A 26,663-nucleotide genomic window follows, 5' to 3' on the forward strand; every position below is an offset into this window, starting at 1 on the left:
CTCGGCTTTAACAGCCGGCTATCCACTCTGTAATGCAGCGGCTTTTCTCTTTCTTCATGCTGAGGCTGCAATGGTGGGCACAGGTAACTGAGGCTGCAATGGTGGGCACAGGTAAGCTGCGGCTGCAATGGTTTTGCACAGGTAAGCTGCGGCTGCAATGGTGGGCACAGATAAGCTACGGCGGCAATGGTGGGCACAGATAAGCTACGGCTGCAATGGTGGGTACAGGTAAGCTGAGGCTGCAATGGTGGAAACAGGTAAGCTGCGGCTGCAATGGTGGGCACAGGTAAGCTGCGGCTGCAATGGTGGGCACAGGTAAGCTGCGGCTGCAATGGTTGGCACAGGTAAGCTGAGGCTGTAATGGTGGGCACAGGTAAGCTGCAGCTGAAATGGTGGGCACAGGTGAGATGAGGCTGCAATGATGGCACAGGTGAGGCTGCAATGGTGGCACAGGTGAGGCCGCAATGGTGGACACGGGTGAGGCTGCATTGATGGACACTGGTGAGGCTGCACTGATAAAGTTGTTAATATTTATTTTTGTAGCTTAATTCTGCATAAAACATTTAAGTGTTATTTCATGAGATTTATGAGGGCGTGATTAGGGGCAGTGCAGGGTAGGGATCAGTTGGGGCAACTGGTGGCGAGAAACCCTTAAGGCCTGGCTAGTAGCTCAGGACTTGATCTAGGTTATATATGCATTCAGTTAATATCATGTTTGGCCTTTATCAAATCATTATTTCATTCTGTTCAATGGTATATTAGTTGTCTGATTGTAAAACTGTGCCATCTGGAAATATTGATACAGTTAAAAAAAAACACATTAGGGAGCGTCCATTGAGGCATTAAACACTCCAGCACACCTACATCACACTCCTCGGCTCTTTTGATTTGGTGGGGCTTGTAATAGAATGTATAAATAACTGACTTTATTTTTAAGTAGAAATTAACTTTTCTATATGTGTTTTGACATACTTACATTAGCTAACAGTTTGCATAGAGTCACACCCTGCTTCTGCTAAGTCATTGTGGTTAAATTCATGGAACAGCCTGATTGTATAAGCAAAGTCATCTTTTAGCCATTGTTAAAACTAAATTCAGCTGGTTTAAATCTTGATAAGAAAATACTAAGTTTGTATGAAATCTACAGACATATGCAATAATATGCAGCCCATCCTATTTTTCTTCTGTATACAAGTCCCTCTGAGAGAATAAACTTTAGAGATCTAATGAACACTTAAATGCTTTCTTGTGTCTCATTTTGATTTCTCACGGAATTCCGGGGGTTACTGAAATGTATCCTGCATTTACCTGAAGTACACCTGGGTGGCGGTATTACCTTTAACATTTGGTGGCAGCGGTTGGATGAAAAAATCACCTTTGGTAAGAGGAATCTTTTTGTCTTTTAGACAGACTGTCTTCTCTTGCCTTAGCTCTGATTTAAATTTTACCTTGAACTAAACTTATGTAGAAGAGGGATACGAACCATGCCTTGGTGTATAGGGGATTTTTTGGGGGAAAATCCGCCTTTAGGTCCTGGTTCACATTGATTTTCCTTTGAGATTGTGCTATTTCACTTGAGATGGCGCGATTTCAGAGTGGCAAGGTCAGCGTGATTTCAGGTGCTACTTGATAGACATCTGTATGCCTTCATACACGGGTGTCTATTGAGGTCGCACCTGAAGTCGGCAAAATGTAGTGCAGATACTGCTTTTGCAAATCGGTGCAGCGTCGCAAAATCGCGTTGCACCGATGGTAACGGTGCCATTGCAGTCAATGGGCTACGATTTTTAATGCAATTAGACTCTCAGGTTGCATGAAAAATCGCTCCAATGTGAACCTAGGCTCAAAGTACCTCTGAGAAGGTACTAATAATTATAAGCGTTTTGGGGACGCTGTAGAAAAGTGTACACGACAGTCCTTTTGGTAAGGAGCTGAAATGGTTAAATGAGGATTATATTTTGGTGACCCAACCTACTTTTGCTTTTCTTTCTGTCGCGTAGAAGTGATAAGATTATTTGTTGTGTGGCTACACTGACTATAAGGTGGGACAGTCAGTGGTCTCCAGTCCAAATATCGTGAGAGTGGTAAGTACTTTTGTATGTATGTTTATTAATGTTGTTGCTGTGGTGTAGATGGGAAAATGGGGTTTTAGCTATGCTATACAAGCCATGGTTTTAAGAAGGGGAAGTTGTTGGTATAGGGAATTCTCTTCCATCTGCTCAGAAGAAAAATGCTTACATGTTATGTGTTTGTTTGTTGTTGTCTTGGAATTCCAATTTAGAGTATAAGTTGTTTTTTTCTTCATAATGCAAACAAATTGTTGAATAATTGATATATGTCCTTTGATCCTGCCAAGTAGGAGAGCATTGCTAAAGTGGGCAGGTGAGAGGGACAGAGTAGGGTACTCATCTGTGTGTGGTGCTTTATTTGAGTCATTCCTCTTATCCAATAATGGGCCAGATCCGCGTAGTGGATCGTAATTTTAGTCCGGCGTAGCGTATCGTATTGGTGCTGCGCCGCCGCGGCTTTGAGAGTCAGGTGCTGTATTCACAAAGCACTTGCCTCTGAAGTTGCGGCGGTGTAGCGTAAGTCTGCCGGCGTAAGGGCGCAGAATTCAAATGTAAAAGATGTGGGCGTGTTTTATGTTAATTTTACTTGACCCGACGTAAATTACATTTTTCTGAACAGCGCATGCGCCGTCCGTGGGGGTATCCCAATGCGCATGCTCGAAATTAACCCACAACACGCCAATGCTTACGACGTGAACGTCATTCTACGCAAAGCCCTATTCACGAACGATACGCAAACAACGTAAAATTTGCATACTCGACGCGGAAATCGACGGAAGCGCCACCTAGCAGCCAGCGTAACTTCTTTGTGGATCTGGCCCAGTATGTTTTAGCACAATACACAGAGGTATATGTCTGCTTGCATAAATCTCCTATTTCACTTCAAGTGAAAGAGGGGATCAAACCACAGACCATACCTTCGCCAACGCTTTTGCGCAAAGCATACTGCTATATTTGCATTCCATATGCAGGGAGTCCGAGAGACTTGCTGAGGTGGAGAGTGAATTTTAAAGAAGGATTTAATTCAGAAAAAGTTATCTATATAGAAAGCATGCTTATTGTTAAAATGTTGCAACTATTGTCAATCTATTCATAAAATGTGTTGGGCACATACTCCCATGCCCAATACATAATTAATTGGAAACATTAAAAAAAGGGGAATGTGACGTCACTAATAAATTACATGTATGTGCTGGTACCAAATGTTTTTTTTGAGGAATCTGATCAGATACAATTTTTTTTAGAGTAGCATTTCAATTTATACATGGGGTATTTTGATTACCGTATTTATTGGCATATGGCACGCTCCCTAACTTTTAGAGTGAAGTTTCAAGAAAAAAAACTTTCCACAGCCCCCTGCGTATAACTCACAGGCACAGTTTACGCTCTATTTTCAGGGAACAAAAGTGAGTGTTATATGCCAATAAATGCAGTATTTCAGTTAGGCTCTGTTTTCACTATTGCAACCCCAGATTTGCGTGATTTACAATGCGACTTTACAATGCGATTCTTGATGCAATGTCATGCAACCGTGTGAGAACAAGTCACACCGAAGTAGGAACAAAGTAGTGCAAGAACCTTTTTGAGTCGCTGTGACTTGAGTCGCACAGATTAAAACAGGGACCATTGAAATACATGGGTTTTGACTTGTCATGCGACTTCACATGTGTCAAGTCGCACGGCAACTCGCAGTAGTGGAAACAGATCTTTAGATCCTTGGAGTCTAACTTTGGGGACTGTTTTAATTGTGTAATTTACTATCCTTACGTTATTGAAGTTAAAAGGTGTTGTTTTCTTTTCGGTATCAACAAATATGCTCTTGTTGGGATTGATACAATTACCCTGGGCTCCGCGGTGTTCAGTAAATGGCATTATAGTTTTGTTGATGTTGAAAAAAAAAAAAAAAAAAAAAAAGGGGGAACTTTTGCATTGTATAAGTACATTGCCTGTTACAAGACAAGGGAATGGTTATTTGTGCAAATGGGTTTAATTGTGTTTAGGCTGTATTAAAGGAGTTCTCTGAGCTAAAACTTTTAACCCCCGCTGTGCCCGGGCTGTAAAACTATACAAAATAAACCTTCACTTACCTGCCTATGATCCCCCGTTGTTCCGATATCGCCGTCCCGTTCTCCGGTCCCGGTCTCTTCCACTTCCTGGGGGTCGGTGACTCACAGTGCGCTCAGCCTATCAGCGGCCGCAGCAATGTCCCGTCGCGGCCGCTGATAGGCTGAGCGCACTGTGAGTCACCGACCCCCAGGAAGTGGAAGAGACCGGGACCGGAGAACGGGACAGCGATATCGGAACAACGGGGGATCGTAGGCAGGTAAGTGAAGGTTTATTTTGTATAGTTTTACAGCCCGGGCACAGCGGGGGTTAAAAGTTTTAGCTCAGAGAACTCCTTTAACAATGATTGGGGATTTTAAAATGTTTGATTTTATATCTTTTTGGTAAAATACAATTTTAGGGCTGGGTTCACAAATATATGGTGCAAATTTGAGCTTTGTTTTCACAGCTAATTGACACGGTAGTTGTTCAGCGTTTTCATGTCAGTTTTTGATCAGGATCAGGTCAGGATTGCATCAGTATCAGGTCAGGATTTTATACTGTTCACAAATGAATGACATGTGCGATTCAGAAGCGTTCCCATAGAGGTCAATGGACCTGTATTCGTACGTAAGCCGGACCGCACTTTCTAGAAAACGCACACTTATTTGGGCAGTGCGGAGTGTGAATGCAACGCAGGTGTGTGAACCAGCATCATTCAAGGAAGTTATGTATTCCAGGGGCTACGCCAGAGGAATTGTAGTTGGTAAAAGAAAAAAAAAAAGTAACTAAAGTTTTGTGTAATCCTATGCACTAGGGAAACATATGAGAGATATGGAAAAATAAATAAATAAATAAATAAAAAACAAATGGTAAAGGTGTTTAAAAGCTGTTCAAAGGGCAAAAATGGGAAACATTTCTAAATGAAGAATGAATGGAATGGCCAAATGGATGTGAATAAAAGGAGAAAGTGGTTGTATTGTGTTTAATGAATGCACAAGGTATTATTTGATTAGTAAAGTATCTTAAGTGTTTGTTTAAAATGTACACAAAGAGTTGTCTCATATTGTGTTTTCTTTTTCTGGGGGAGTAGAGGTTTTTATGCCCATGTTCCTGATAGTATATATTTCCCTAAAAGTTTGGGTTAATTAAGGCAATGTACACGGGAAATTGTTCAAACCTCTCCTGAACAATTTAACTTGACAGCTAGAAACCGGCATCTAAAAAAATCGGACGTTTGGCTGTGTTTGCGTCTAGAAGCGTTTGAAAAAACATCTGTAGACGAAACGCTGCTAAACGCGAGTTACCGTGTTTAGCCGTGATTGGGCTTGTTTGAAAAAAAAAAATGCCTCTAGACTCAGCTTCTGAATGTATTTTTTTGGGGTTCCAGAAAAAGCCTCTAAACTCAACTGCCTAGAAAAGACTATAAAACATGAACAGATAAGATAACATGCCCAACTGCTCCTAAACATCTGTTTACCAGCAGCAGTGTACATGAGGCTTTACCAGGATATACAAAATAAATTGCTGCATATATTGGGTTCATGAGTTACTAAAATATGATGGGAAGTTTGTTTGAATAACAGTCAGAGTGACTATTCTGGATATATTTACCTTTTCAATTCCCAGAGTTTCAATCGTAAAGTGTTAATGATGTAATATTTTTTTATCCATCAATGTTTTGTTTGTTGCTAATGATCAGATATATTTAAACAGTTGGGAGGCTGACTTTTGAGTCAGAATGTGTGTTTGGGTAAAATGTTCTGTTCTGAGTTCCTCGGGTCCACTTGGGTCCCGAGGATAGAAGAAACAAAAGTTGTTTACGTTTTATTGAAGTCCTGCAGTAATACTGGATTTGAAAAAATGTTTAAATATATTGAATCTAATGAAGACTGTTGCTGAGAAACATTTTATATTCCTGCATACTTATGTTTGAGTTAATGAGGAATATTGTTTTTAAATACCTCCAATGGTTAAGGCCTTAATTGATCAGGTAGATTATGTGATTTTTCATGTTGGATGAGGAATATCCGCCCCAGCCAGCATTCACACCTAGCCCCCTGCACATGAATAAATGCCCATCCCATTCCTACCCTATACCCCATTCATACCCTGCCCTATACCCTATCCGGATGAAGAGATGACTACAGCTTTTACATGGAAATCTTTGTTGTTCATCGTTGTTGTTTACATGCCATGGGAAGTGCTGATATGAGTAAAGGCGGACTCCTGCTGGAAAATATTCCTGGAAAGACACCTTGAGGGTTAGCCATGACGCACGCCCAAGGTCTACGAAATTCCAGTGAGCATCACAAGGGAGAGATCCAGATACGCCAGCCCAAAGACCCAAGTCTAGCCCAATGCATCTGTCTGTGGATATCGAGTTCTATCTATCAAAGAGGCAGGGTTTTGGGGTAGAAGGATCTCTGTAAAATATGGATAAACACAGAATCTAACCAAAGTTTTGGGAAAAGTTTCAGCGAATGAGAATTATAATGTGGACATTTCCTTCCCTTTCATGAATTTATTGGATATTCAGAAGTTTTTTTCTTTGGGACTATTTTTTATTTTGGCCTAAAGGCTATCATGCCCCTCCCACTTGCTTTTAAGGACTGTCACGCCCCTCCCCCCTTTGTATTTCATGGACAGTTGCTATGAAGCTGAGATTATCTGCTTATTGTTCTATATTTTTACATGCTTAGGATAATGATACATTTATGGGAAGTAGCCCAGGTGAATGTCGGGGGTTTCAGGGTTTCTGATTATCACGTTCATGATAAAAGAGAGGATTGTAATAGAATGTATAAATAACTGACTTTATTTTTAAGTAGAAATTAACTTTTCTATATGTGTTTTGACATACTTACATTAGCTAACAGTTTGCATAGAGTCACACCCTGCTTGTGCTAAGTCATTGTGGTTAAATTCATGGAACAGCCTGATTGTATAAGCAAAGTCATCTTTTAGCCATTGTTAAAACTAAATTCAGCTGGTTTAAATCTTGATAAGAAAATACTAAGTTTGTATGAAATCTACAGACAATAATATGCAGCCCATCCTATTTTTCTTCTATATATAAGTCCCTCTGAGAGAATAAACTTTAGAGATCTAATGAACACTTAAATGCTTTCTTGTGTCTCATTTTGATTTCTCACGGAATTCCGGGGGTTACTGAAATGTATCCTGCATTTACCTGAAGTACACCTGGGTGGCGGTATTACCTTTAACATTGGGCTTAGCTCATTGATACGGTCTGGAGGATAAACAAAAAGCTGCTGCAGTTGCCAGCTAGCAACTCTTGAGTTCCACAGGGATTATGCCTATGACTATGGACATTTATACAAAAAAGTGGCAACAATCCCAACCTATAACTAGCCTTTGCAGTAAGATGCACATGAAAGGGCAATGCACATCTTGAACAAACAAAAGATTTACCAGCACACTTACCAGCTAGACTGCAAAGCAACCAAATTGACTATGTTTTATGCCGCGTACATACAATTGGAAAATCCGACAAGAAAAGTTTGATGTGAGATTTTGGCTGAAATTTCTGACCGTGTGTAGGCTCCATCTGACTTTCCAACAGCAAAAATTTGAGAGCGGGTTCTCAATTTTTCTGACAAGAAAAGTTAGACGAGCAAAAAAACGCGCATGCTCGGAATCAATTCGACGTATTCTCGGAATCATTGAACTTAATTTTTCTCTCGGCTCATTGTATAGTTGTAGGTCACCGCGTTCTTGATGGTCGGAATTGTGGTGACCGTGTGTATGCAACACAAGTTTGAGCCAACATTCCGTCGAAAAAACCCCCACAGTTTTCGTGTCAGAATTTCTGATCGTGTGTACGCGATATAACAGTTCTTTTCACACAAATATATGCGTAACCTGCAGTGCCCACATCAAGGCTCCTCTGTAAACTGTGGTCCTAACTCTATAATGTAAGAATCTTGCACATTGGAGAACAGATAGCAGTGGATAGATTAAGGGCAGGTGTGCATGGAGGTAACTGTGAATGAATGAATGAAACTGTGAATGATTGACAAAGCTGTTGATGTGGGTGGAGCCCTGCACATCCACGCTGTTTTCAAATAGTGACAGCAGGTGCTGGGAGAAGATCCCTAGCCTGCTGTCACATGGAGGGGGGCAGATGGGACAACAGGGGGAGAGCTGCAGATGCTGGAACCTGTCCCACCCTTAAAACAAGTGTAACATGTTTCAAAAGTGAACTTAGCTTTCGTTTGTGGAACATTCACTCGAATAGTGGATGTCAAATTAATGTTTGTTTTCCACTGTAGTGATGAGAAAATTTGAAAGAGCAATAATGAACATTTTTCATGAACAAATTAGTTTTCAACAGTGTATGTCATTTTTACATGTTAAAAGAAAACAACATTTTTAATTATTTTTGTCAAGTCAAGTCTCATTACTGCTCATTACTGGAAGATGTACACAAAGCACAGCAACATTCAAGTAAGAATACATATGCTGCTCTATAGGGGGGGCGTGGCCTGGACATGGCTGTGTGAAGCTGCTTTCTATCTGAGCTCCCGGCAGAAAGTCCCCAAAACCAGCAAAAACACAGCTAAATACCGGTATGCACCCAACAAAAAGGTATAGCACCAGGGCAACGACTGGCAAGACACCATCCAAGGTGAAATCGGGAGGAATCTCCAAGTATTTCTGCAACTTACAGGGCAAATCCCCCAGAGCAAAGGCAACTGCTCCACGTGGCTTAGGAAGCGGACCCCAGCGTGAGGCCCATACTCTAACGACGGACCCCGGCTTACCTCCTGACGAACAACCAGCGGCACCCCTGAAACCACATCGAGCCGCCTCTGACACCACGACACCCGAAGATCAGCAGACCGGCACAGAGATGCAGGACCAGGAGATCAGGTCCCTGCTGCTAGCCCTGCCGACACGTGCGGACATTGAGGCCCTCCCGACGCGCTCGGATATCGAGTCCCTTATCCTCCGCCTGGAGGAAACCCACAACAGGGACATCCAGGAAGTCCGTGGGGAGGTCGCCACGTTAGCAGAGCGGGTGACGTCCGGAGAGGTGTCTGTGTCCTCCTTGGAGGCCAGGGTGGCAGCGCTGGAACACTCCCGAGACCTCCACCGCGACGCAGCCGTGGACCTGCAGCTCCACCTGGAGGATGTCGAAGACCGTAGCCGCCGCAATAATCTGTGGCTGCGGGGGATGCCAGAGGGAGCTGATGGCGAAAACCTCGGTAGGACGGTTACCGAGTTGTTTAGAGCGGTGCTGGGGGAACCGGAGGAGCAGATCATCCTTGATCGGGTGCACAGAGCCTTGGGACCAAGGCCGACTGACCCGGAGAGGCCGCGTGACGTCATCTGCAGGCTACACCGCTATGCCCAAAAGGAGGCGATCCTCAGGAGAGCCTGGGAATATGGAGAGGCAGACCATGCGGGCACTCGGATCAAGATCCCACCGGATCTCTCCAGAGCGACGCTGCGTCACAGGGCCCTGCTCCGCCCTCTCCTTGACCTGGCCAGACAGAAGAACCTGAACTACAGATGGGGATACCCGCTATCGGTGACCTTCCGGAGTGACCGAGGATCCTTCACCCTGCAGACGCCGGCGGACCTCCCGGAGCTATTCCGCTTCCTGGAGGCAGAGCCAATCCGGGTGCCCAACTGGCTACAACTTCTCCCGAGAACGCCCGGAAGATCTGGACCCTCAGCTCGTCGCGGCCCACAGCCACACCGCCAACACCGCGGAAGACGGAGGAATCGATCGGCATCACAGGAGGAGCCACGTGAGTAGGCCCTGGGCCATGTCTCCCCTTCTCTGACCCCACGCACCTATGCCCACGGAGCCCTCACGCTTGCCTTACCCACACACCCTCACCTGGCCACCCACCACCGCGCTGCTGGGGTGGGGGTGGGGAGGCCTGATTAACGGAGACCCCCAGCCAACTACGGAAACATGTGCTACACCCCACAAACCTAGGACTGTTAAGGTGCTGTTTTGGGGGTGGGGGATTTGATGGCCGGGAATGGGATGTCACATCCCTGGTGTATGCTGGACTTTACTGAGGAGATTGCCACTAGGTCCAGCAGAGGCAATGAACTTTTACATCTGCATGTGGACATGGGAGGGCGGGGGGGGTATCCTCTGTGGGACCCAGAGAGAGGGAGCGTCCTGTCAGGTATACTCCACTTTAGTTATGCACGACCTGCTGAGGCAGATATCTGCACTATGTTTTCTCTTGCACTATTGTTTACTATGACCTAGGCTCACTTGAATGTTGTTTGACCTGTTTCATAAGATTTTATACTGATTTTATACTGATTGTGGCATTGCGACCGTTCTATCTGCAATGCCGATATGTGTTACGCAATAAGTATATGTATGTGTACGTTATGCATATATGCACGAATAGGATAAGGGAGTAGGCCGGGTAGCCAGTTTTGTACCCTGCCTTTGTCCACCCACTACCCCGAATAGGGCGGCACTCTATACCCCGATATCTTCTCTGTGAGGAGACGTCGGCGAGTGCCATAGCCGTTAGGGCTAATTTAGACAAATTTGACAGCTACACGCCCTAGTGTCAGCTCTTTACTTTCTCTCTTCTCTTCCCTGTCACTCCCCTCCTCGGGAACCTATACACTTTAGCCTTAACTCCTACTACACCTACTCACTCCCCCCCTGCCCCACCCCCCCCCCAAGTGCGGCCATGGACCTGCTCAACATTGTATCCCTGAATGTGAAGGGGCTGAACACCCCTGAGAAGCGACAGATGCTGCTGCACGATATGCGTCGGGCTAAAGCTGACATAGTTATGGTACAGGAGACCCACTTCAGGGACCTTAAATTGCCCCTACTTAAAAATAGATACTACCCCCTAGTGTACCACTCAGCATACGTAGAGGCGAAATCACGTGGAGTGTCTATCCTTATCTCGGCACGGGTACCCTGGAAACTAGAGGACGTAAGGACAGACAGTGAGGGTCAGTTCCTTTTTTTAAAAGGCTCTATAGGAGGTAGAAATATGACATTTGTGAACCTGTATGCCCCCAACACCCGACAGGACACCTTTATTAAAAGACAGGAAGAAAAGGCGATACGCTTTGCGGAAGGCCAGCTTATTCTGGGGGGGGGATTTAAACATCCCCCTCTTCCCGCTAGAAGACACATCCGCGGGACTGTCATCTACCTCACGCGACATGCGCAAATGTATAGGAACGGCGTTACATTCCGCACAGCTGATCGATACGTGGCGACTTTTCCACACCGGGGAGCGTGACTACTCTTTTTACTCCAAACCTCATCAGTCGTATTAACGCATCGATTACCTCCTCGTCCCACATGGTCAACTACACGCGGTTAAAGACACATCAATTGGCTCGATTACGTGGTCCGACCATGCTCCGGTAGGACTGAAATACGCGCTCTCGGAAGTTAACGCAGGGCAAAACGCTACGTGGAAACTCAACGAAAGTCTCCTACAAGACCCGGAGGTCTTGGCAGACGTAGTTGCCGAGATAGACCGATACTTTGAGCTCAACACCACGCCGGAGGGTGACCCCGGAGTAGTCTGGGAGGCCCATAAGGCAGTCATTAGAGGGGTCCTGATTAAACACAGGGCCAGACTAAAACGAAAGCGGACGATACAATTGAACCAGCTCTTGGATAAGCTGCGGACCCTGGAAACAGCCCATAAGGCGGCCCCGTCTACCCGAGTAGGGGCAGACCTGGACATGGTACGCTCACAAATTACCAATATCCTGCAGTACAAGGCAAAAACGGCGATACAAGTGTGCCGGAGGAAGGTCTATGAGTCGGGCAATAAATGCGGGCGACTGTTGGCCCAGACTCTCCACACACAACGCCAAGCGTCCTACATCCCACATGTGACTACCCCGGAGGGACTGAGGGCTTCTTTACCCCACCAAATTACTAGTGAGTTCAGAACGTTCTATACGGCCCTATATAACCTACACACCCCGACATCCACACACGACCAAGTGACGGATTACCTTGACAGATCATGCATGACTGCACTCCAGACAGAGGCCTGTGGGGAATTGGAAGAACCCATTACCCTGACAGAACTCCAGCTCGCCCTTGGCTGTACTAAAAAAGGCAAAGCCCCTGGACCGGACTGCCTCACTGTACAGTACTATAAGACCTTGCTGCCGTCTTTGGGACAACGAATGGTGAAGTTATTTAACGATCTTGGAGCGGGAGGTAAACTTCACAGCTCCACGCTCCAGGCCCAGATCTCGGTGATACCTAAAGAGGGGAAAGGCCCTTCACTGTGTGGGAATTACCGCCCCATATCACTCTTAAACGCAGATCTGAAAATATTCACCAAGATCTTGGCCTCCAGACTACAGCAACACCTTCCCCGCTTGATCCATTTGGATCAGGTGGGGTTCGTCCCAACAAGAGAAGCCAGGGACAACACCATCAAGGTCCTTAACTTACTACATGTGGTAGTTGGTAGCAAGAAGCCCTGCGTGATGGTGGGGACAGATGCCGAGAAGGCATTCGACCGGGTGAACTGGGAATACATGTTCGCAACTTTGAGGCATGTGGGCCTGGGGGACAGAATGATGAGCTGGGTGAGAGCCGCCTATACGGGACCAACGGCCAGAGTTAAGGCGAACGGGGTGATATCGGAGGCTTTCCCGATATCCAATGGCACGAGGCAGGGATGCCCTCTCTCGCCCCTGCTCTTTGCCCTCTCCCTCGAGCCCTTCCTGTGTCATGTTCGACGGAACCCGGACATATCGGGGGTGACAGTGGGCAAAAAGCAACATAAGGTCTCTGCATACGCAGATGACCTGATGTTTACACTCTCGGACCCCTCTACCTCCCTGACGCATCTTATGCGGGAGTTTGACACATACGGCCGACTTTCAAACTTGAGGATTAATTTCACCAAATCGGAGGCCATGGGTGTTGGGATTCCTCAACACAGACTTGCGGAACTCAGGGGGAGCTTTGACCTGAAATGGACGGATAGGGCCCTGAAGTACCTCGGCACCTACATACCGCCGTCGTTCGCCCGACTCTTCCACCTAAATTTTCCACCACTCCTTGCGACGGTAAAGAACTTGCTTGACCAGTGGAACGGGGGCCTACATTCATGGCTGGGCCGCTGTAACATCCTTAAGATGGCGGTACTGCCGAAGTTTTTATACCTCCTACAGGCCCTCCCGATACTGATCCCGGGTGACTTTTTTAAACAAATACACAGCGCCTTCACCAGATTTCTGTGGGCAGGGAAAAGCCCCCGACTGAGCAGGAAGACACTCTCACTCCCGAAAAAGCACGGAGGCCTGGCTATGCCTGACCTCCGTGCATACTACCAGGCGACCCACCTTGGGAGGCTGGTGGACTGGTGCCGCCACGTCGAAACCAAGCTATGGACTCAGGTGGAGCAGGAACAGAGTGGTGTTCCACTTCGGGGGGCGCCGTGGTGTTCGGCGGTGCTACCCCCAGGGATGAAACGGCACCCGCTGATAGGGGCAACGGTTAGGGTCACATCGCAACTGCTAACAAGACCATCCCTTGCGACACACAACTCGCCTCTGAGACCGGTACTGGGACACCCCAGCTTTGAACCGGGACTCCAGGACGGGAAATTTCTTGAACTACGCGAGGCAGGCTTTAGTCAAGTGTCACATTTTAGCGACAGGGGTAAATGGAAAACAGCTGCAGAACTGACAGACCCCATGGGCCCATATAAATTGGACTACATGAGAGCACTTCAGCTCGGACACTTTCTGAGCAGTATGACACCCCCTGACGCCATACAGCAACCGCCCACGACCCTAGAGGAGATATGTAACGGGACCGGGGTGATTACGCACACCCTATCCCTGATGTATGCCATATTGAACACCCCCCCTGAGGGCAACCCGATCCCATGTCTGCTTAAATGGGAAAGGGATTTGAACTGTGTCTTCACGACAAGCAAGAGACAACGCATACTCGAACTCACTCATAAATCGTCCATATGCTCCAGAACCCAAGAAACGGGTTACAAAATCCTTACGAGGTGGTACAGGACCCCGGCATTGCTGAGTGCTCTCTTCCCAGGGGCCAACGCTGCCTGGAAGAGAAGGGTACCCTGGTACACATATTTTGGTCCTGCGCACGGCTGCAGGACTTCTGGAGGGGAGTCCGACAGATAACCCAGAAGTTCACCGACCGAGTGGTGCCGGATGACCCAGCATTTTTCTTGCTACACGCGACAGACACCCCAACCAAGATCTACAAAAAGTCAGTAGTACGCCACCTTCTAGACGCAGCTAAGGCGTGCATCCCGCTCACCTGGAAATCCCAGCACTCACCGCCCCTCTCTCTCTGGCTTAAAAAAGTAGATAGCATTAGTCGGTTGGAGGACCTTATCCTCACTAGCCAAGACAGACAGGAAGCCTACAAAGAAACCTGGCAGCTGTGGAACATTTTCAAGTACTCCACTGAGGGTCAGTCCCTCCGAGGGGAGCGAACAGAAGATGCCGCCGCAGACGCACCCCAATAGACACTGGCCGCACACCCCTGGGAAATCCCCCCCCCCTCTGTGCTACCCTTGACCCTCCCCCTCTCCTCCCCCTCCCCTATCTCTGGAACTGCTTTGTTTCTCTTTTCTTTGCTCCTTTTCTGCTCTAAAAACAAAAAATGGAAGGGAGACCGGACTGATACGGCCTGGACAACCAGACCGAGTCCCCAGTGCGGAGTCACACAGAACCCCGTGATCACAACCACATGCCATGGAAGCATGAGCGCACGATGTTCTAAGTCCCCCCCCCTTTATTAACCTCTTTATGTTGAAAGGAGATACCACCCGTGGGGACACTGGACAAATACCACACCTGGAAGGGCCCTGAAGAGGACCTTGTTATGTTATATAGAGACGTGTATATTATTTTGCTCGGTTGTACATGCTGTTAATTAATGATTTGTATTGTGGGCCGTGAAGGCCGGTCTCTCCGTTATATATAAAAAATTTCAAAAAAAAAAAGAATACATATGCTGCTTTATCAAAGAGTTCAGCTTTAAGGCTTGGTTCACACCTAAACTGGCAACACCTGTCTGTCCCTGTACTCCGTTTCGGGGATGAATCGAAGGCAAAGACGAACAGCAATTCTGTGCAGTGCGCTCCGCAGCCACCCCCGACACATGTGAACCGGCTTCGGCCAAAACGTCTGTGCAGTACGCTCCGCAGCTGCCCCAGAGACATGTGAACCGGCTCCGGCCAAGACTTAACAAGTTTAAACCTACTTCGTCCCTTATTCTAAGTCCTATTCTAACTACCCTATAAAGAAAAGATGTGTACACTTACCTAATCTAAGAGCTCTCCAGTCCGGTCATGTGATTTCCCCAGCCGCCAGCTTCAAGGGAGGGGAAAAACAGTGACAACAACTGCAGAGCCTGTGCAGTGACTCCACCCATGGGGCATTTATTGTCCACTGTCCCTCCTCTACACTAAAGCCATTGCTGGGACTCTATCACGTGATCAAACCGGAGCTCCCTTAGATTAGGTATACATATCTTTCCTTTACAGGGTAGTTAGCATAGGGTTTAGAATAAGGGTCAGAGTAGGTTTACGCTGAAAATTCTACTTTAAGGTACAAATTTGTTTTTCTTTTTTCTCTCTAAACATTTTGGTGGGTCATGATAAAATTCTACACAGAAAATGCTGTCTCCCACTCCAGAGACCTCTGAGCTGCCTTGGCAGGCGAGCAGATGATTGTGCAAAGCCGATTGCACCTTGCAAGCCAGTAGCACCCACCCAGGAACAACTCACAATGTGTTTATGCAGCTGCCCACAGAGCTGACTAGAAAACAGATGTTAGTAGTGATTTTGTTCACAGCCAGGGTCTTGGAATCCACCGCTACCTGACGCCAGAGGAGACAGCAAAGACAATTAGATAATTATCTACTCCATGCCAAGGTCATTTTGTTCTCAAACTGATGAACATAAGTTCAGAACAAATCACAGAGTGATAGGAAGAGTCACGCTCGGAGCAAGGTGACGATAAAGCTGGAGATACCTCTAGAATAGGATCTCCTGTACTGGAGAAGATCTCGGATCCAATCTACAAAACTGATCAAAAAACAATGAAGGGCACTTGACGTGCGATCAGATTTCTGTTATGTTATTGTTATGTTATTGTCTAAAAAGTTTGACTAGATTGTTAAATAGCAATTTGATAAAATATGAAGTGACAGCAATTCTAATTCCATGCCACTGGCCCTCAGGGCCGATACTGGGCGGGTGCGCGGGGTGCCCGGCACCCAGGCGCCCAGAGGGGGGAGGCGCTGAAGTGTCAGAGTCAAGTGCTTCCTCCGTGCGGCCGTGACAAAGAGTCGCTCTCGGCAGTGCAGTACGTGAGCTGACACAAGCAAAGTAGCACTGTTAGGGGGAGCGCCAGGAGCCGCGGCCGCCCGCTTACATTTTTTTTCTTGTCGCTTCACTACGAGCGAGCGAGTCAATTGTCTGTCTTGGAGGAAGTCGCGGACTACAGCTCCCAGAAGCCACGGCGGTGACCATCACGTGACGGCCGCCGCTGTGGCTTCTGGGAGCTGTAGTCCGCGATCTCCTTTGAGACAGACGATTGACTCGCTCGCTTGGAGTGAAGCGACAAGAAAAAAACTGTAAGCGGGCGGCCGCGGCTTCTGGCGAGAATGTGACAACACACCGTCCCTATCAGTGCTACTAAGCTTGCGTGACGGCCGCCGCGGTGGCTTCTGGGAGCTGTAGTTCACGGCTGCGTGCTGACTACTGAGGCTCCCGTGGGTGGTGTGAGGAAGGAGAGGAAAGAAAAGTTGTGCTACAGCCCTGGGTCTGGATCTGTTTTATGCTGCGGCCTGTCAGTGCATGTAATTGACCCCAGCACAGGAGCATCAAAACCACCCCCCCCCCAGGAATGGATGAGGCCATGCAACTTGGAGGAGGACCTGTCCTGCTGAGCTGGCAGCTGCCATTGGACCATGGCTGAGACCCTGACCCCCACATGATCATTCTATTTATTCTCCCCCCCCCCCACTGGGAGCTGCTCATTAACCGTGGGTCTTGCTGAAAGCTAGCCATGGCCTACAGGTCATGACCAGCTACCAGCAGGACCCACAGGCCCGCGGCTAGCCCCCTGCAGGACCCACAGATCACCAGCCAGCCTCCTGCAGGACCCACAGATCACCAGCCAGCCCCCTGCAGAACCCACAGATCCGTAGCCAGCCCCCTGCAGAACCCACAGATCCGTAGCCAGCCCCCTGCAGGACCCACAGATCCGTAGCCAGCCCCCTGCAGGACCCACAGATCCGCAGCCACCTCCCAGCAGGACCCACAGGCTGTAGGTCCTGCTGGGAACTGTCTGCAGACCTGTGGTTCCTGCTGCCCCCTGACCTGTGGTTCCTGCTGCCCCCTGACCTGTGGTTCTTGCTGACCACACCAGGTGATACCAACCCTAGCAATGCCACTGCTTGTGTGTGTCTCGCACATCACACAAGCTTTGGTCTGAGTAACAAAGTCCCGCCTCCTGTGAGATAGACGGAACACTGATCCAATGCAGTAAAATTTAATCAGTGTGACGTGTATCATAGAAGCTGGTCTAAGAGGCGGGACTTTGTTACAGTGGCTGCCCGGGAGATTCAAATCCAAGCTCTGTGACAGCAGGAGATCGTCGCTGCTCTGTGTGATCCAGGAGCACTGACAGGCTGCAATTGGTGTGCACTGATGAGCTGGATTTGGTGGGAACTGGTAGGTTGCATTTGATGGGCGCTGATGGGGCTGCAATTGGTGGGCACTGGTAGGCTGCATTTGATGCATTGATTTCTTGTATCATTTCCGGAGTCTATGACCATCTCCTGTATTATGTCTGCAGTCTCTGACCATCTCTTGTATCATTTCCGCAGTCTCTGACCATCTCTTGTACCACGTCTGCAGTTTTTTGACCATCTCTGGTACCTTGTCTGCAGTCTCTGACCATCTCTTGTACCATGTCTGCAGTCTCTGACCATCTCTTGTACCATGTCTGCAGTCTCTGACCATTTCCTGTATCATGTTTTCAGTCTCTGACAATCTCTTGTATCATGCCTGCAGTCTCTGACCATCTCTTGTACCATGTCTGCAGTCTCTGACCATCTCTTGTATCATGTCTGCAGTCTCTGACTGTCTCCTGTATCATGTTTGCAGTTTCTGACTGTCTCCTGTATCATGTTTTCAGTCTCTGACCATCTCCTGTATCATGTCTGCAGTCTCTGACTGTCTCCTCTACTATGTATGTAGTATGTCTGGGGGCTCTTTCTACCAGACCTCCTAACAGAAGCCCCCTCTGTGTCCATCAGAGAGACCCCCCAGGTCCCATTAGTGTACTCTCTTCCTGTAATTTGTTTATTGTTAAGAGTACATATGAGGATCCCAGGATAATGAAGACTTCTTAAGGGAGCATCTCTGTCTGAGTCGTTGCCATAGAAACATGTGTAATGGGGAGGAGTTAGTAAGATGACCACGCCCATGTGGGGGCGCCAGAAATATTTCTGCACCCAGGCGCCTGTGACCCTAGGATCGGCCCTGCTGGCCCTTCCCTTTTTTTTAAATAATCTTTTATTTTTATTTGAGAATATTTTGATATTCCAGGTGGGTACATAAAAAAAGTGTTGCTGTTGCAGAATCAATGAATAGTTATCATACATATAACAATGTAAAAGCTGATCTTAAAGGAACACTAAAGGTTCGTTTTTTATTAGATCAATTGATTGCTGTAAGCTAGAGCATTTAAATATCACTTACCTCGTTTTTCCTTTTGACCTCCAAAATACAGTAATCCAGGTTTGAAAATGCCATTTCCTGTCTCTCCTCTTCTTGCTTTCCACCAGCATCTGAGACGTTTTGCATGGTGGAAAGCAGAATGTGCTCACCCCCTCCCTATGACTACAGCCCTGCGTGAAGATGCTCTCTTATCCCTCACAGGCATGGAGGCTAAGCCTAATAGGAACTGTAGTTCCCATTATGCCGTGATGTAGCAAGAATGAATGCGCACCGCAAACCAGGAAGTCAGTGAGAATAATGATTCAGGAGTGCTGGAGGTGAATAAAACAGCTCAATTTCAACAGGTATCAAACTAGTTATGATGCAAAACATTACTTTTTACTTTATCAGCTACTGTCAGACTTTAATTTAAATATTTTCGTCTTTACAACCCCTTTAAACTAGTAGATATTTGAATGAACGTTTGTGCAAATATTCATTCCAATGCTTGACAAATATCATTTGAATTTACTGCAAATTTTTATTTGCTTTTAATATGCAATTTTGGAACACATGGACTTTCCCAAATGAAAATCACATTCACTGTTAGAAATTAATTTAGGAAAGATTTTCCATCCAACTCCTTCAAATTTTATCTTCACTGCAGTCAAAAATGAACATCAATTTCACCTAATGATTACAAAATCAAACAAATATTCTTAAAACTAAACATTTCTAGCTAAATTCCACTAGTGTATGGCCAGCTAACCACAGTTTTCCTCCCCACCTCTTTTTATTTGCGCTCTTCAGCTTACGAAGCAGTCACTCCCACTGAAAGCCTAGAATTCCTTCCATCTGGTGAGTGGCAAAGACAGATTTCAGATAATTATTCTGGAAACACACTGAAGTGAAAAATGGGTTGATGACCTCTTGTTGGAATAGAGGTCAAATTATTATTATTTTTATTATTATGCAGGATTTATATAGCTCCAGCAGTTTTAGCTACACTTTACAATATAAAGGAGGATGGTACAGTTACAAAAGGATTCAGGCTGGGTTCACACTACTACACTACTTTCATCCTACTTTGCTCTGCTACATCGGTCCTACATTTATCCTACATTGGTCCTACATCCATCCTACTTTCATGAACAGGATACTACTTTGGTCCGACTTCAATGATATTCAATGGGTTGAAGACGGATCAATGTAGGACCAAAAATAGTACAGGGAGCATTTTCAAAGTCGGACCGACTTGTGTAGGACCAGTTAAGACAGCTCTCATAGGGAAACATTGATTTTGAAATGCATTGTTTACTGTGAAAATGACAATTGCAGTTTGGGAGTTAACCACAAGGGAGCGCTGATGGGGTTATGTGTGACCTCATGTGTGTTTACAACTGTAGGGGGGTGTGGCTGTAGGTGTGACATCATCGATTGTGTATTCCTATAAAAGGGATCACACGATCAATGCCGCCGCCACAGTGAAGAACGGGGAAGCTGTGTTTACACACAGCTCTCCCCTTTCTTCAGCTCCGGGGACCGACTCCAGCGGCGATCGGGTCCGCAGGTCCCGCGGTCACGCGCCCGCGACCCACGGCTGGGTACTAGCACAGGACGTACCTGTACGTGCATGTGCCCAGCCGTGCCATTCTGCCGACGTGAATGTGCAGGAGGCGGTCCTTAAGTGGTTAAAGGGACAATTTTTTTTTTTAAATGACATTCAATTTTTCTTATTGCATTTTAGTGTTAATACGAGATCTGAGGTCTTTTTGACCCCAGATCTCATATTTAACCACTTCCCTACTGCATCATTGTGAAATGACGGCAGCAGGAACCCCTCCCCGATCCGGGTGGACGTCATGTGACGTCCTGGGCTTTGTGGGGGGATATCTGAATGATGCCTGCAGCTAGAGGCATCATTCAGATATCCTTCTCTTCTGCCGGCGATTCTGCACAACGTAAGAACGATCATAGCGGCGATTCCGCCGCTAGATCGTTCTTACAGGCGGCGGGAGGGGACACCCCCCCTCCCGCCGCCATCCGGTGCTTCTCCGGGCTCTCCCGTGCCATCGGGGGCCCGGAGAACGAATCGTCCGGCGCTGGCAGGAAGCATAGAGATGACTGGTGAGCAGATGGTCACCAGTCATCTCTATGACCGTCGGAGGACCCGGGCGCGATGTGATGACGTCACGCCCGGGTCCCCGTAAGTAAACAAAGCCGCAATTGCGGCTGCTAAGCAACAGCAAGCATATGATCGGTGAATTTTTTTTCACCGATTTCATGCTTTCCAGCCTGGAGGAGAGATTTGCGGTCTTATTGACCCCGCATCTCTCCATAAAGAGGACCTGTCACACACATTCCTATTACAAGGGATGTTTACATTCCTTGTAATAGGAATAAAAGTGATAATAAAAAATAAAAAATAAAAAAGTGTAAAAAAAGAAATAAATATGTAAAAAAAAAAAAAGAAATAAAATATATTTTTTTTAACGCCCCTGTCCCCGGTAGCTAGCGCGCAGAAGCGAACGCACACGCAAGTCCTGCCGACATATGTAAACGCTGTTTAAACCACATATGTGAGGTATCGCCGCGTGCGTTAGAGTGCCAGCAACAATTCTAGCACTAGATCTCCTCTGTAAATCTAAACTGGTAACCTGTAAAAAAATTCAAAGCGTTGCCTATGGAGATTTTTAAGTACCGAAGTTTGGCGCCATTCCATGAGTGTGCGCAATTTTAAAGCGTGACATGTTAGGTATCTATTTACTCGGTGTAACATCATATTTCATATTTTACAAAAAAATTGGGCTAACTTTACTGTTTTGTTATTTTTTTAATTCATGAAACAATTTTTTTCCAAAAAAAAGGCGTTTGAAAAATTATTGCGCAAATAGCGTGCAAGATAAAACGTTTCAATGACCGTCGTTTTATTCCCTAGGGTGTCTGCTAAAAAAACATATATAATGTTTGGGGGTTCTGCGTAATTTTCTAGCAAAAAAATTATACATGTAAGAGAGAAGTGCCAGAATAGGCCTGGTATGGATGTGTGTATAACAGCCCTGTATGGAAGTGGTTAAGAGGTCCTGTCATGCTTTTTTTCCTATTACAAGGGATGCTTGGGCGGTTCTAAGTAATTTTCTAGCAAAAAAAAAAAAAAACAGTTTTCAACTCGTAAACACCAAATCTCAGAAAGAGGCTCAGTCATTAAAGGGGTTGTAAAGGTTTGTCATTTATTTTCTAAATAGGTTCCTTTAAGCTAGTGCATTGTTGGTTCACTTACCTTTTCCTTTGATTTCCCTTCTAAATGTTTTTTTTCCTTTGTTTGAATTTCTCACTTCCTGTTTTGCCTCAGTAAGCTTTCCACCATCATCCGAGTGATGGAAAGTCAGTCAGAACAGCTTACTGAACAGCTTACTGAGAAGAAACAGGAAGTGAAAAATTCAGACAAAGAAAACAAATTAAAAAAACATTTAGAAGGGAAATGGAAGGAAAAGGTAAGTGAACCAACAATGCACTAGCTTATAGTAACCTATTTAGAAAATAAAAAACGAACCTTTACAACCCCTTTAAGTCGTTAACAATGAAAGTCTATGCATCTTGTGTACATTGGACACATCCCTCTAAAATTGGAACTAGCAATATTCCCCCCTACTTTCCTGCCTGCTGCAAGTGTGTAGCCATCTGCTAGGCTCTGAATTTTAACCCCCCAGTGCAGACACCTCTGATGCCGGTGCTGTGTCTAGAAATATATATTCTGATAGTATGGAGGGTTTAATGCTGATTGTGACCCCATCTGCTTTTTTGAGTTCAGGAGAATTCTTAAGACGTGGCATGGATTTTGTGGTGTAAGAGATTCAGGGTTATCCAGAGCGTTCCCATCTCTTGATTATTTATCGACATGAGAGGAGGAAAGAGGCTCTCAGAGGCCATTATCTGCATCTTCCCGATCCAGGCTGGCGGGGGCCTCTCCAGCAATCAGCAAGATGGCCGTGAGAGAGACTCAACGGATAATGGAGTGTTTGTCTCAGGTTGAGGAGTAAACAGCCTGGCTCTCCATTTACTGAACTTGCCGAGAGCGGCGAGGAAGTGAGAGAGCAGGGGATGAGAGGCGTGTTTACAGCGAGGTATTATTATTGTGCTGTTTACCTTCAAGTATTATTAAAGGCAAAACTTTTTGTTATAAATATGTGCATTGCGCTACTGAATACAAATACAATTGTGCTGCTACTTCAACAAATCAAACACACAAAAATAGGTGAAACATATATCATACTAAAATTTCACAGTAGCACGCAATAAAATCTCATGAAAAACACAAGCAAATGTGCATAAAATGTAAATACTGTGTATATATACAGTGTTCATTTATGGTATAAGAAAAATTAAATAGTGCAAACGAGACTTAAAGTAGAACCATAGGCAAAACTTTTTCCATTTTGGATAGAGTAATTGGGGAGATCTACAGTACCTTCACTTCCTGTCCCATAGCCAAAACAGGAAGTGAGAGGAAATCCCTGCTAATTAAGGGAATCTATTTGGGCCCCCAAGGTCTCCAGAACTAGTGTCCACATTGGAAGATTTCCCCTCTATTACTTTTCTGGGGACAACACAAAATTTGGGATCTTCTTTACTTTCAAGTTCAATCATAACAGTAAACAGGAGGGTGAATCTCCCTAACAGGGGCGCAGACAGTAATACAAATTAACAGGTGTTCTAATCCCAAAATGAACAAAGTTTTACATAAAAATAGGTGAAATATATATATATATATATATATATATACCGCTTTATATATATATATATATATATATATATATATATATATATATATATATATATATATCGCTTCTCGGCCTTTTGGCTAAGATCAAGTGTAGTATCTGTTCTTATCAGTTGTCAGAGGAGCGCTGAAGCACCTCCTACATGGGGAGGGTGGATGCAATCCAATGACGTCATTGCACCTGGAAGGATGGTTTCAGCAGGGACTACGCCGAGCTGCCCGACAGATACTGGGGGCCGGCCAATGGTTGCATCTGAGCCATCTGGAAGGGTGCTCCAGGCGAGGATGGGTGGCTGCACCATGTCTGGTCTTTTTGAAGAGTTCTAGTCCAGCCTTTTGGCTGGCCGTTGTAAGTGCTATCCCTGTCAGCGATCTGGTAGGAGGAGCTGGTACTGCCCTGTGATGAGTCGGGGTAGGGCCATGCAAATCCGCCGGATTGACGGGGGGTCTGGAAGGGCTAGTATTGGTGGAGGCTGCTAACTGGAGCGGCAGTTCTCCCTATAAAAACCTTGAAGGGCTCTCTATCTGGCAGGGGTGGAGGGCTGCACTGGCTGGTCGGGGGGTTGGATATGGAACATGAAAAGCCTATGGTGCAGTCCAGGGGTGTCAGAATAATCACTGTGAGTGAGGGTCACTTTGATTTGACTGGTACTACAGTCACTGCACCAATACACGCTTTTTTTAGCACCTGCCTCCTGGGCCGGGCCTTTTGGCTGGGACCAGAGGAATTTTTTATTCCTGGCCAGAGGGCCTGGTCATTGTTCTGCACAATGGCTACTTCTTCATTCTCCTCTCCACTATCCCTTTCCCCCACTTTATTTTATTTATTAGCCTATGTTTGTCACGTTTTTGTATTTTTTTGTTTGTGCACGTTATTTGTTCACGTTTGTTCACGTTTGTTTGTGCACGTTATTTGTTCACTGTGTGATTAGTATGGTGCCGGTCCTCGGGCCGGCCCTGAGTGTCTTGGGAGTGGGTGGACATGGTGTTTGGCTTAGTTTGCCTGCTCTCATGGGGTCTCCCTTCGGGGGAGCCCCACCTAGTACTGGGAGGGTTCTGTTTCGGCAGACTCTCCAAGGAAGTTGGGTCCGTGTCAGCTTTGGTTGCTTGGACCACAGGACCTCAGTCCCCGTCTGGAGCCTAACACGCCGGGGGATCAGGGTTTGGGTCCTTTTTCACAGGAGGACCACTTGATGTTGCACACTCTTTATGTACATTTTTTTCTGCACCGGATTGGAGTTTTTTGGTGTGTTTCACACGCCATAGGCTTTAAAAATATATATATATATATATCATACTAAAGCCAATAATACAATTTCACAGTAGCGCACTAATAAATAATAAATCTTGTGAAAAACACAAGCAAATGTCCATAAAGCTTAAACACTGTGTATGTGTGTGTGTATATATATATATATATATATATATATATATATATATAAAAACAGTGCCCATTTATGATATAACAAAAAAGAAATAGTGCAACAAAATGTGATGAAGTTGGTGTAAAAAACTGTCGCGAAACACCAAATGTCCTCCACCAATGTGATTAGGCCAAATTCCTCTCCCTTAAGAATAAAGCTCACCAGATATCGTTGCCATTCACTCTCATGTTTGGCAAATAAGCTTTTGTGTTATATTGCAGCTCCTCTATATTCCACCAGACTTCATCCAGATGATACTCACAATCTCCTCATGTGAAGATAAAAGCCGAGACAGAGCCTCCAGTAGTGTAAAACACCTTAAGGTAACTGTTTATTAAAAAGTAATAAAACACACTGCCACTGGCACTGGGAGCAGTGGAAATTTTTGTGGGAGACTTCCACATGGAGGTGAAAGGCAAATAGACATGTGCATTCATTTTCGTCCGAATGCATTTTCGTCCGAATTTCAGGTATTTTTTTTTAACAAACGAAAACGAATGCGCAGAATATGAAAACCAAAATATCCGACATAAACAAATGCTTTATTTACGTTGCAACAACAGTTCGATATAGATAGAAGATTCGACATGACGCTGACAAAAACAATCTGTGTCTATTGAACCTGTGGTCAAACGTGCCTAACCTTAACATTATAGAGAGAAAAGATTCGACATTATAGGGAGAAAAGATTTGACATTATAGAGAGAAAAGATCGCTGCTGGAATTGGGTGGGGGAAGTAAAATAAAAATAATGATGAGGAGGGGCGTGACTGGAAGCCAGCCTGGAAGGACGTGAGGACTGAGAGCTTCTCCACAGCCTGCAGCTCCAAGGCACCTTGACCAGGGAATCCGCAATCCATCTATTGGCGGCTCGCAGACCACACGATCCACCTCAGCCAGGGGAACATTCCAGGCTCCTCCACATCCTTCAGGGATTACTTTAAACCACCCGACATGCCGCCGGGCGGGGGGGACAAGATGGCGCCGGACGCCGCAGCATTGCGATCCCGGGCCTCCTCGCTCCAGTCTCCACAGCAGCCTTCCCCATCGCTGGAGCACCAGATGGCACAGACAGCCGGACCCCAGCCTGAAGGGATTCTGAGCAGTGAGTCCCAGCGAGCCCCCTGCCATGCCACACGAAACCAGGCTGCGGCCTACACCCAGCTTGCAGTTCATGGATGCCTACCCCAGACGGCTCCGAACGGCATCCAATCCAGGCCTGCAAGAGGGCAGCCCTCTCTCCCCCAACCCTTCTTACAGAGTGGAAGACTTTCTGGCCCTGTAGGGCCCCATGCGCTCCCAGGCCTCTCAGGAGTCCCCTTACTGGGGTGGGCCCCATCACTCAGACAGGCCGGCCCCGTCTTCCCCTCAGGCACAAAGGCCATTGAGATCCTGGGACGCCAGTACCTCCAGGAGCCACGCTGGGACCCCCCTCTCCTATGCCCAAATGGCAAGTGCACAAGCCCCATCACAGAGGGGGGATCAGGCCCAACGGGCCTACCACGCCACAAGCTGATCCGAACCCTCCACAGCAGCCCACCCCTCGGGGCTCCGCTGGCCCAGCAGAGGACTGCCTCCAACAGCCCCTAATGCCCCATCCCCAGCCACACCGAGCTGA

At 46.3% G+C, this 26,663-nt stretch overlaps 1 long non-coding RNA gene and 1 pseudogene across 1 annotated transcript; one reads left to right on the plus strand and one right to left on the minus strand.

Annotated features, from left to right (window-relative positions):
* Positions 1-904: 904 nt before the first annotated feature.
* On the minus strand, positions 905-7,375 carry LOC120932760. Its single transcript, XR_005748029.1, has 2 exons — positions 7,334-7,375; positions 905-1,336 (listed from the first exon to the last, which is right to left on the minus strand). It is a non-coding gene; the product is annotated as an uncharacterized LOC120932760 (long non-coding RNA).
* A 16,307-nt stretch (positions 7,376-23,682) lies between these two features.
* On the plus strand, positions 23,683-23,789 carry LOC120933919 (annotated as a pseudogene).
* Positions 23,790-26,663: the final 2,874 nt, after the last annotated feature.

This window comes from Rana temporaria, chromosome 3, assembly GCF_905171775.1.
Source record: "Rana temporaria chromosome 3, aRanTem1.1, whole genome shotgun sequence".
NCBI classification, from domain to species: Eukaryota; Metazoa; Chordata; class Amphibia; order Anura; family Ranidae; genus Rana; species Rana temporaria.